The sequence below is a fragment of the Giraffa tippelskirchi genome, chromosome 9 (assembly GCF_054371585.1).
Source record: "Giraffa tippelskirchi isolate mGirTip1 chromosome 9, T2T-mGirTip1v1.2.pri, whole genome shotgun sequence".
Lineage (NCBI taxonomy): Eukaryota > Metazoa > Chordata > Mammalia > Artiodactyla > Giraffidae > Giraffa > Giraffa tippelskirchi.
This window is the reverse complement of record NC_137283.1, coordinates 116,916,916-116,929,644: the sequence shown is the minus strand read 5'-3', so window position 1 is coordinate 116,929,644 and position 12,729 is coordinate 116,916,916. Positions and strand designations below refer to the sequence as shown.

Here is a 12,729-nt window from a genome sequence, read left to right as displayed (position 1 = left end):
CTACAGGGATTCTGACGGACAGCCAGGTTTGGGAACATTGCCCAAATGCATTTTCAATTCAATAAAAAAAAAAAAAATTTCCTCACTACTTCTGTTTGGCCAGCGAAGCCCCCAGGAGAAAGAAACCCAATCCCACAAGTTTCCATATCATAGCCTCTGCAGCCTCATTGCAAAAATGACCTTTTCAACTCACCCAAACTTTGGCCAGTGTGAGGACGTCCCAGAACTGCACCAGGAAAACCATAGGGAGGGGGCCGTGGACCCTGAGCATCTTTCAAGATACCAGTGCCCCCAACACATGGCCCCACAGCAACTCTTCTCCACCAGAGCTGGAACAAGTGGCATGGAGTTAAAAGAAAACAAAATTCTTTCACATCCTCATTGGATTTCTGTTCTTTTGTATGTCTCTGTGCCATGGAGTACAAAGATAGTCCATAAACACTCATTGGCTAATTACTGTAAGCTTAGAAAGAGCCGCTCATTATATGAGCACTTAAGACACATCACCGATGGGATGTGAATTCAGCCAGTGAGGCCGAGTTCATTAATATGCCTCCTCGTTGAATCCTGTGAAAAACTGCATACGTTTTATCTTCTCCCACCTTCCTGTCTCTCTTTTTCTAGTCGTGTGTTTCAACCCCTTCTCACATGTATTACTCTTCTTTCCTGCTCTAACACCTTCAGGCATGCCATAAAGTCACATGCTACAGGATATAAATAACTGAAAAACATTAATCTCTGTGGTGGCAAGTAAGCTGCTGCCACTTTTTTTTCCCCCTGGAAACCTGCCTTTAATGTGACAGTATACTACAGCAGTTTGAAACATTTTCACAAAACATTTCTGAGTGAAGCCGGGAGGAGAGAGGGAGAAGTTAAGATACTGCTGTGGCCTTCACACATCAGTTTATAACTTGCCTAAATATTTATTTGTCATCATGTCAACAGGGCTTAAACACGAGCCAATAATGCGTTTCAATCCAGATCTGTATTCTCTGAAGTGTTCTTGGGGGAAAAAGAAAGTTTCTCTGTACTTCTAAACTTTTATTATCACTGGGAAAATACCAGTGATTTACTTATTTAGGGTTTTCTTTGAAAGTGCTAGTTTCTCAGTCCTGTCCCACTCTTTGCAACCCCATGGACTATAGCCCACTAGGCTCCTCTGCCCATGGAGTTCTCCAGGCGAGAATACTGGAGTGTGTTGCCATTCCCTTCTCCAGGTGCTCTTCCTGACCCAGGGATCAAACCCTGGGTCAAACCTGCATTGCAGGCAGATTCTTTACCATCTGAACCACCTGGGAAGCACTGGGTTTTCTTTAGGAAATTATAAAAGAGATGTCAATTCCAAGAGCAGATAGTGTGTCTGTTTTTGCCTAATGTTGTACCTCCTATACTGAGCACAATGACTAGACATACTAGATGCCTAAAAAAAATATTTTAGAAAAGAGAATTGAAGGATTCAAGGTGATATAGAAGCCTTTGGAAGACTATTTTGGGACAGAGAGAACCCCAATTTTCCTCAGAGAATGGGAAATTCTCTTCTACCAGCACACACACATACAACCTTCATATACTCACAGGAGTATGGGATGAAGAAGACAATATGGTATCTGTCAAGAAAAGGAATTAAATGTCTGTAATCCTTTTTCTTGCCATGATAATAAGGTTAGTATAGATACACAATGGAATATTACTCAGCCATAAAAAGGAAGGAAATTGGGTCATTTGCAGAGAGGTGGATGGGCCTAGAGAGTGTCATAAAGTGTGAAGTAAGTCAGAAAAACAAACATCATATATTAATACATATATGTGGAATCTAGAAAAATGATAAAGATGATCTTATTTGCAAAACAGAAATAGAGATATAGACATAGAGGACAAAAGGGGAAAAGACATAGAGGACACCAAGGGGAAAAGGGGAGGTGGGATGAAATGGGAGATTGGAATTAATATATATATACTACTATGTATAAAATAGATAACTAATGAGAATCCACTGGATAGTAGCAGAGAACCCTACTCAATTCTCTGTGGTGACCTAAATGGAAAGGAAATCCAACAAAGAGGGAATATATGCATACGTATAGTGATTCACTTTGCTGTACAACAGAAACTAACACAACACTGTAAAGCAACTATACTCCAGTAAAAATTCAAAAAACAGAAAACATATATGTGCTTCAGATAGCAGCTCCTGGAATGGCTCCCCATTTCTCCAAAGATTAAACCTTAGCAAGGTTTATAAGGCCCCAAATGATCGCGCCCTTGCACACCTGCCTGGCTTCAATGTCACCACCGCTGCCTCCACTGCCTCACAGTTGTCCTATTATTTCAGACATCATGAACCACCTTCACATTCTTTTGCATATGGGCCTTGATACACTCTGCACCATCTTCCAGGAACACATTCCACCCTGTCACTGGCCAATTCCCTTTCATCCTTTAGGTGTCTGCTTATGCCATTTCCTACAGGAAGTCCCCCAGGCCTTTGTTTTGGGTTCCCCTCCTGCATTGACTCCTATGGCATTCCTTATATTCCTTAATAATTTTTTGTTGTTGCCTCTACAGAGACTGTAGGCTCCAGCAGGCAGTCAGCAAGTCTATATTGTACACAATTGTTTCTTTAGCATTGAGCACAGTCCAACACATAGTCAATAAATATTTATTGAATAAATGAAGAAGAGAGGAAGGAAAGAAATCTGCAGTTTGAACAAACAGAAAGGGGGGTGGGCACAGAGAGAGGGCAAGTATATTGAGTCAGCATTGTCTTGGTTTCTTCGGCTCCTGTGAAATCCACTCGGTGGAGTTCCCAGAAGATGTGGAAAGGTCATCAGTAAAGCAACTGAGCCCAAAATTATGTTAGGGAAAGGAGAGAAAAAAAAGAGTAAATGATTGCTAATGGGATTAATAGGTTTGAAAATCAAAGACTATTTGTATGTAATACACTCATTACTAGCTATACACATTACAAAGTGGTTCTTACTAAACAAAAGTGTTATTTAACATCAGACTTGTTAAGTAACAAGGCTCTTGTCCCATTTTTTTTTTCAGTTTTATATTCTGAGGAATATGCCAATCAAGATAATTCCATGTAACAATTTCCAAGGAAATCATAAGACAAATAACTTGGGTGTACAGAGCTCATCAAAAAGAGTGCTTAACTGACTCAGTAGACATGAGTTTGAGCAAACTCTGGGAGATGGGGAGGGACAGGGAAGCGTAGCGTGCTGCAGTCCATGGGGTTGCAGAGAGCTGGACGCAACTTAGCAACTGAACAACAAAAGTCATCATTTCACATTTGTAAAAATCATAAAACTGAAAATCAGTTTACAAAGACAGAAAAGTAGAAAATAAAAAATACTGATACAGTACAAAATCTTGGGCATTGAATTTACATTGCTCACAACTCACTTTCCCGTTTTTTAAAAACTTGTTAGCTCCCTCTACTCCCTCTCTTTCTTTCTCATTCTCTGTGATTGAAACACACTAATTTCAATTCAATAATAAAGTATCTTATGTATACTTAAAAATCTTAAGAAGAAGCTTTCATTTCATTTTTGGGGTATTTGTTTAAATGTTGTCTTGTTTCTCTTCACATTTATAGAAAAACTAAGTTCCTTTTTATAAAAACCACTTAAATTGTACTTAATTCTTAAAAGTGACTATTAAATTAGCATCATTTAAAATTGAAAGTCAAAGCTGAAAGATAAATGACTACTTCATGCAAATTTCCACAGATAGTAAAATATCAGGTATAAAGCTATTATTATCCCAAGCATTTTTGCTTTAAATTCAATTAAGAATCTGTGAAGAATTTCTATGGACATTTCCATTATTGCATTTATCCAACTAGAACAATAAAAATGATTGTTATTTTAACTCCTATTATTGAAATATTTTTATTATTTTCTTACTCTGACCAGAGTTATTTATTTAAATTTTCATTCCCTCATTTTTACATTTATAATGGGAAATTTTCTTATAATTAGATTTATATGATTATGTATAACTGCCTTAGAAAATACCCACCTTATTTAAAACTCTTATGTAACCTGACTATATTATAACCATTTTGTATTTTTCTCTCATATAATTAGTTAAGGGCTTTGCAAATGAAAACCAATTATTTAGAGATTAAAGGAAAAGAGAAACCTGACAAGAAGCATTCATTTAATAAGGAAATCTATATTCTACATTTTTCTATTTTATATCTCAACTGCTTTATTAGCGAGAAAAAAATATGTCCAATTAATTCTTTTGAGCACCACCAAGACATAGCACAGGGATATATGACAAAGCCTCATCAATACACTATTCTAAGCATACTAGGCATGGATCAAATACTCTTTATCAGCCTGTGAAAATTTTTATCTATGGGGTAAGACGGCTTCCTAGATGGCACTAGTGGTAAAGAACCTCCCTGCCAATGCAGGAGACTCAAGTGACACTTGTTGGATCACTGCATCAGGAAGATCCCCTGGAAAAAGGTGTGGCAACCCACTACAGTATCCTTGCTGGAGAATCCCACGGACAGAGGAGCCTGGCGGACTACAGTCTCACAAAGAGTTGGACATGACTGGAGCAGAGGTGATGGGATTCCAGTTGAGCTATTTCAAATCCTGAAAGATGATGCTGTGAAAATGCTGCACTCAATATGCCAGCAAATTTGGAAAACTCAGCAGTGGCCACAGGACTGGAAGAGGTCAGTCTTCGTTCCAATCCCAAAGAAAGGCAATGCCAAAGAATGCTCAAACTACTGCACAATTGCACTCATCTCACATGCTAGTAAAGTAATGCTCAAAATTCTCCAAGCCAGGCTTCAGCAATACGTGAACTTCCAGATGTTCAAGCTGGTTTTAGAAAAGGCAGAGGAACCAGAGATCAAATTGCCAACATTTGCTGGGTCATCGAAAAAGCAAGAGAGTTCCAGAAAAAAAACTACTTTTGCTTTATTGACTATGCCAAAGCTTTTAACTGTGTGGATCACAACAAACTGTGGAAAATTCTGAAAGAGATGGGAATACCAGACTTCTTTACCTGTCTCCTGAGAAATCTGTATGCAGGTCAATAAGTTAAAACTGGACATGGAACAACAGACTGGTTCCAAATAGGAAAACGAGTACGTCAAGGCTATATATTGTCACCCTGCTTATTTAACTTATATGCAGAGTACATCATGCAAAATGCCCAGCTGAATGAAGCACAAGCTGGAATCAAGAGTGCTTGGAGAAATATCAATAACCTCAGATATGCAGATGACACCACTCTTATGGAAGAAAGTGAAGAGGAACTAAAAAGCCTCTTGATGAAAGTGAAAGAGGAGAGTGAAAAAGTTGGCTTAAAGCTCAACATTCAGAAAACTAAGATCATGGCATCTGGTCCCATCACTTCATGGGAAATAGATGGGGAAACAATGGAATCAGTGTCAGACTTTATTTTTTGGGGCTCCAAAATCACTGCAAATGGTGATTGCAGCCATGAAATTAAAAGACGCTTACTCCTTGGAAGGAAAGTTATGACCAACCTAGACAGCATATTAAAAAGCAGAGACATTACTTTGCCAACAAACGTCTGTTTAGTCAAGGCTATGGTTTTTCCAGTGGTCATGTATGGATTCAAGAGTTGGTATGTGAAGAAAATTGAGCGCCGAAGAATTGATGGTTTTGAACTGTGATGTTGGAGAAGACTCTTGAGAGTCCCTTGGACTGCAAGGAGATCCAACCAGTCCATCCTAAAGGAGATCAGTCCTGGGTGTTCATTGGAAGGACTGATGCTGAAGCTGAAACTCCAATACTTTGGCCACCTCATGTGAAGGGTTGACTCATTGGAAAAGACCCTGATGCTGGGAAGGATTGGGGGCAGGAGGAGAAGGGGACGACAGAGGATGAGATGGTTGGATGGCATCACCGACTCGATGGACATGGGTTTGGGTAAACTCTGGGAGTTGGTGATGGACAGGGAGGCCTGGCATGCTGCGGTTCATGGGTGGGTCGCAGCGAGTCGGACACAACTGAGCGACTGAACTGAACTGAACTGGAGCAACTTAGCACACATGCACGTGGAGTAAGAGTTTGACCAATAAGGTTTAACTGATACGAAAATCATAAAATTAAGCTTCAAAAAAACCATAGAGTTTCAAGAAATTGAAGGATGGGATAAAAGCATGCATTAAAAAGATGCTAGTAATGCATTAAATGTCATACCTTTGAAATTACCTTGTTTCTTAATTAGAATTCTTCAAGCATATCAATTGAACTTGTCCTCACTGAGAACCACACCCTAGGCAAATTCAAAGCAGGGAAAGGAATTATTTTCTAGTTAATGGAGCATGTAAGTTTATTTTAATATTCAAGGTTATGATGGGTGAAATGTAAACTGAAAAGTTTTTCTTTTTATCATGGCTCATGGTATAATAGCAGTACTTACTTTACGAAATAAAAGTCCAATTATCATAAAATAAATGGAAGGTCATTATATTTTACTTGGCTTCTGTACACAGTCCGTGAAATGCTTTTCCTCACCAAATGGCATGCTGTAATACTTTGTATTTGGAGTTAATCCTGGAACCCAAGCCTTTTCTTTTCCTCATTACAAAGTGTATGGGCTCCATTCTCATCTCTGAATTGAAGTGTAAACCATTCTCTCTGCTTAAAATGACTTGTTTCCTTCACCAATCTATGAACCTTTCCTCCTTCAAGACATTTCAGAAACTCATCTCTCCTACAAAAGCCTTCCCTATCACTTCTTTGAATCATTTATAATTAATTATACATATGTGAGGGCTTCTCTGGCGGTTCACATGGTAAAGAATCTGCCTGCAATGCAGGAGACCGGGGTTCAATCCCTGGATCAGGAAGATCCAGTGGAGAAGGGAATGGCAGCACACTCCGCTATTCTTTACTGGAGAATTCCATGGACAGAGGAGCCTGGCAGCAGGCTACAGTCCATGAGGTCACAAAGAATCAGACATGACTGAGGAACTAAAACATACACACATACATATGTGAAGGTTGGGTTGCTTATCTTTTTTAAAATGTATTTATTTTTAAATGGAGGGTAATTACAATATTGTGTTAATTTCTGTCATACATCAACATGAATCAGACATAGGTGTTCCTATGTCCCTTCCCTCTTGACCCTCCCACCCACCTCCCACCCACCTCCCACCCCATCCCACCCAACTACATTATCACAGAGCACCGAGCTGAGCTCCCTGCATCATACAGAAAATTCCCACTGGCTATCTATTTTACATATGGTAATGCATGTTTCAATGCTATTGTCTCCATTCATTCTACCTTCTCCTTCTCCCATAGGTTGCTAATGGCTAGATAACCCAAGAGACTCACAAATGAATCTCTTTGCTTGACTTACGAAGGGCTAGCTAGTCTCTTCTTTCTACTATGTGTTTGCTTATTGGGAGAGGAGTGGTGGGGATGGACAGGGGGTACTAACTAGGAGTACTCCAGTATGTGGTTCAAGGCTAGTTTATCACAATCTGGAACAGAGTTTGCATCATATGCCAATATTATCCTTTTAGTTTAATTGTTCTTCATAATCACATGCTTATTTCATTTGTATATGCCCCTGTCTGCCATCCAGTTCTATGTCTTGCTTCCATTTATAGTGAGTCTTTTGAAATCAACAATGTTAGAATTTTTGTGTGTTTCTATGAGGAGGATTGAGAATACATTGGTTGATGGTGCCATGGTCGCAAACTCAACTGCCTTCAGAGTTCAGGCAAGTTACATAAATGTGGAAAGAGACACAGTATTAGACAGAGAGCAGAGGCTATGTAAACTGGATGGTCCCTGCCCAGCCTAGGGGCATTCAAATGCAAAAATTCACCCCTGCCTGTCCAGTCTGGCCTTGGAGTCACTAGTTTGCAACCCCAGGTGCCCTTATTTCTTGTTCCGAACCTATGAGGTATGCTGGTGGTGACAGGGTGATTAACTATATTTTATTGGTGATGGAATTGAAACACAGACTAGCAACTTTATCAAAGTCACTCAGGAAAATCAGCTTCATGCACTTCTTGTTCAAAGAGCTGCTGCTGCTGCTGCTGCTAAGTCACGTCAGTCGTGTCCGATTCTGTGCGACCCCATAGACGGTAGCCCACCAGGCTCCCCCGTCCCTGGGATTCTCCAGGCAAGAACACTGGAGTGGGTTGCCATTTCCTTCTCCAACGCATGAAAGTGAAAAGTGAAAGTGAGATCGCTCAGTCGTGTCCGACTCTTTGCAACCCCATGGACTGCAGCCTACCGGACTCCTCCATCCACGGGATTTTCCAGGCAAGAGTACTGGAGTGGGTTGCCATTGCCTTCTCCATGTTCAAAAAGAGAAGATTGCAAAAAGGTAAAATAAAAAGCAAGACCTAAAACCTAGAAGTGAATGAATAAGACTATTTCCTTAAAGGAAAATAATTTCTAATATTTGGAACCAGCTTTTTAAAATATTCAATAAGTTTTAAAAGCATAATTGAGCAAATCAGTGCTTTTTATCTGTGATTTGAATACACACCACTCACACTTACATTTTATGATTAAATTATGAATACCTTGGGAAGTTTGGCATCTTGCCCTTCTTAAGGGATTTTGACTAATATGTGAATTACATTGATTTATAGAAAACCTAATTTTAAGGAGAGAATTGTTTCTTTCCTAGATGTCTTATAGGTTTTGATTTTTTTGTTTGTTTGTTTGCTCTTTAAAATTAAACTTTATTTACCTTTATTACCCTTAGCTTTGAGGGAAGAAGAAGATTGGGTCATAGATCCTAGAATTCACTTTTTAATGTGAATGCTTTGAAATTTTTATTCACTTCTACTGAAAGCTGAGAAGTAGGCAAAGCATATTCTGCAACTCAAGCCCGTTAAAATTCCACTGCAAAGCGTGGACTTGACTGACTGCAAGTGGAGCTGTCAGCTCCTACAGGCGTCACTGTCAAAGGGCCATGTCATCTGTCAGTGTCGGTTCCAGCTCACTGTTCCACATAGAGGGAATGCACTGTTGCCTCCCAATTGATAACACGCTGCCAGAAGCATGTTACTTTCTCATCCGTCTTCTTGTAGCTGTCAAAAATGGAATCCATTAATTAGTTTGTTCTTGTGAATTTTAGTTGTTCTAAAGACATGTAAATTTCAAAGTAAGACAAATAAAAATCCCAAACCAAACCATGATGCCCATAAGAGCTCAAAATCCCAAAGTGGCTGCTGTTGCTGACAGTGGTGGGTTGCCGACCAGCTAAACTCTGCCTTAAGTGAAAGTAATGATGTGGCTAGTTTCCCGTCCCTTTTAATGAGAGCAAGCTTCCCAAGGCAGCAGGAGGAACGGAGAGAAGGATAGAGAAAAATGCAGGAGACGCCCTGAACATGGCTCTAACTAGTCAGGCAGTTTGAGACAACTTAGGGAGTCTGGTTGCTGCTGCTGCTGCTGCTGCATGATTACCTTTTTGTATTTTATTCCTCTCCAGTGGCTTTCAAAGAAACTTGGATGGGCTTTATTTCCCTCATTTTGGGGGTCCCATGAAGCCTCAGCAATTCTGTAAAATCCATATACTTTATACAGGGGGCCTCATGTTTTAATTCACTTCTGCACTCCAATATACAGTATATCTACGAATTGAAGGAATATTCTATAAGAAACTGGAACAAATATACTGGACCATCTTTATGTCTGATAGAGTATATTGCAACAATGAGGATGGTTAGCTTAACCCAATTTCTTCCCTCTCCATCTTTTCAAATCAGTGATAAAGGATTGCAGTGACACTAAATTATTTGATTCTATTCAGTTCAATAAGCATTTATTAAGTGACTACTCTGTGTAACTCACTGTGCTAGCTGCTCTGGGAAATACAAAAATGATTCAAATAGAGTCCTAGTCCTCTAGAAGCTCATGCTTTAGAGAAAGGGGCAGTTGCATACAGAGAGCCCTAATTCATGATAGACTGGAGGAAATGCTAAATAATGAGCCAGGGGAGAAGGAAGAGAAATGAACTCCATCCCAGGGACTCTGAGCGGGAGGGACTCCTGGAGCAAGTCACGTTTGAGCAGAGCTTAGAAGAATGGGTGGTCTACACATGGCTGTAAATCCTCAGTTTTAAAGGATATACCACATATGGAGGAAAAACATGCCAAAGGAGTGTGTTTGCAGATGTCCAGGAAGATGGAACTTGTGCAAGTTGAAGATGTTTCGGGAAGAGCTTTCCAGTACGAGGGATGGTTGAGTCCAGGGCACGGAGGTTCTAGGACCTCCTTCTAAGGTTCTAGGACATCCTTCTAAGCACTGTGCATTTTACCAAAGCCAACAAAGAAGATGCTCCTTTTGTGAAAAATAGATGAGGGGAAGGGTAGTTTACACCCAATGATTTGTAGCATAGTGAAAGTGTTAGTCGCTCAGTCGTGTCCAATTCTTTGTGACCCCACGGACTGTAGCCCACCAGGTTCCTCTGTCCATGAGATTATCCATGCAGGAATACTAGAGTGGGTAGCCATTCCCTTCTCCAGTGGATCTTCCCGACCCAGGGATTGAACCCAGGTTTCCTGCATTGCAGGCAGATTTTTTACCATCTGAGCCACAGATCTGTAGCATAAATAAATGGCAAATATAACCAAAAGTATCTTCCTGAGTTTTTTTTCTTCTTTCCAGGTTTGCTTATCTCTGGCCAGGATATAATATATATTAGAAAAGAGGGTCACCAGAACAAACGAACAAAAAAAATAAGATATAAAAATTATTTGGCAGAATTTTTTAAGATCCTCAAAACATCTAGGGAATTTCTGATTCTTTTTCTGCAAACATCACAGTAGTTTGGGATGATTTTAAGACCCAGGAAGGAAGGGGCTTTGTTCTGCTTATTGCTGAATTCCTACCACTCAGAAGAGTGCATGGCTCATAATAGGAATTCCATCAGCATCTGCTAAGAAGTGTGCTTGTTCCAAAACCTATCAACTGCAGCTCAGCCATGTCTCAGAAGTGGAACCAATGCTGCTCGGCTTCCTGCTCCCCCATATAAGAGGAATAACTTCAGCTTCAGAAGATACATCACTAGAAGGACAATTGCTTTTTATGAGGGGTTTAAAATAGGAAACTTTATCAATTAATTTGGTCACAGTTCTTTCTTATGATTTGAGTTCTTAAGATATTTTTTTTTTAATTTGATTTGAGTTCCTAAGATTTTAAAGGGAAGAAAACTTAAATGACTGGCTTAGAAAAATAAACTGTCAACAAAGGAATTTTGCTCTTGCTAAGAATGTTTGAAATGCTCATGTCTCTTTCTGTAAAATGCTAACAGTAAGATTATCTAGAATGACGTGAGATTGTCAGTTATCCGGTTCATTCAGTCCCCTTAACTAGCCAATTTAAATAATTCAGAAAGCGTATTTTATGTGAAGAAAACTAGTTTGATTGCCTCCACATCTAAATAAGCCAGATAACAGTAACTTGAAGCTTCCCTTTGGGAGATACAGGCCTAGCCTTGGTGTACACAGGCTGAAGATGTTCACCAACTGTTTCACTCCTTGACAGCTGCAGGTCATTTATGTATGTGCTTCTGAGTGAATAGAAGTCAATGAGGGGACACACAGAACAGACATTAGTTATGGCTAAGAGCTGCCCACAGAAGTAGGCAAGAGTGATATTCAAAGTGTTCAACACTGACCCTAAGCACAGGCATTGGTTGCAGTTGCAGTTCGGAGTCCTGGGGTCCCCTTTGGGCCAGGTCTTTCATTGCTGGATAGTGAGAGAGAGGCCAGGGTAGCGAGGGTGGGGAACCGTAGGTGTTGGGTGAAAGGGTGTTTGTGGCAGCAGCCACTAACCATGGGTACAAAAGCATTTGACCTCTTAACAGTCAGTCAAACCAGTGCACTCTAATCAAAAATTATCCTTGAATATTGGTATAAAATCTGGTTTCCACCCACAAGGAGCTTTTAATGAGTACTCAGTCCCATTCCACTGTTGGGAAAGATTGAAGGCAAAAGGAGAACAGGGCAGCAGAAGATGAGATGGTTAGATAGCATCACTGACTCAGTGGACAGGAATCTGAGCAAACTCTGGGAGACAGTGGAGGACAGAGGAGCCTGGCGAGCTGCAGTCCCTGGGGTCACAAAGAGTCGGACATGCCTTAGCGACCGAACAACAACAGTTTCATTCATTGGAACATCTCAGCCAGACTGAACATCAGACCAACCGACCAGAGGGGAGAGTCCAGAAAATAGACTGGGCCCTGTACATCTGTGACTGGATCCAGTGTAAGATCTCAGATCCTGCCCGAAACTCTACTCCCTGCCTGGCTTCAGTAGGATCAAATGGTGCTTGTTGAGGGGGTGGTTGACACATATCACGGAGGGATCAAAGGGCTCTCCTTAAATAATCAACAAGAGGGGTGTCATAGTTCTAGAAGGTTCTTCGCACACCTCTAACATGAAGTTCCTCTTCACATCAAAATCCTGCTCTTGAAATCTAGTTCTGGAATGCAATGCACTTTCTATATATAAATGACAGAATTGACACTGACTCAGTTATTTGGCCATTCTAATCCCTTACAGTCAGTAGCAACATCTTCCCTCTCTCAGACTAGCTTTCTCCCCTCTCTTTCCCTTCAACTACCTGCTACACCCAACCCTCTCTCCACAATGTTTATTAAAACTACTATGGAGACTCCTCTGGTGGTCCAGTGGTTGAGACTTTGCCTTCCAGTGCAGGGGGTACAGGTTGGATCCCTGGTTGGGGA

The 12,729-nt window shown here is 40.4% G+C and overlaps 1 protein-coding gene across 2 annotated transcripts in view; it reads right to left on the bottom strand.

Annotated features, from left to right (window-relative positions):
- Positions 1-2,643: 2,643 nt before the first annotated feature.
- FAXC (failed axon connections homolog, metaxin like GST domain containing) overlaps positions 2,644-12,729 on the bottom strand; it is a 319,499-nt gene continuing 309,413 nt past the window's right edge. Inside the window, exons 9-10 of one of the 2 annotated variants that reach the window (XR_014065129.1) lie at positions 6,201-6,276; positions 2,644-2,839 (exon numbers count right to left, since the gene is read on the bottom strand). The gene's annotated coding sequence lies outside the window, so the exon portion shown is untranslated. The remainder of the gene's footprint in view (positions 2,840-6,200; positions 6,277-12,729) is intronic. The other variant, XR_014065128.1, reaches the window with a different exon arrangement.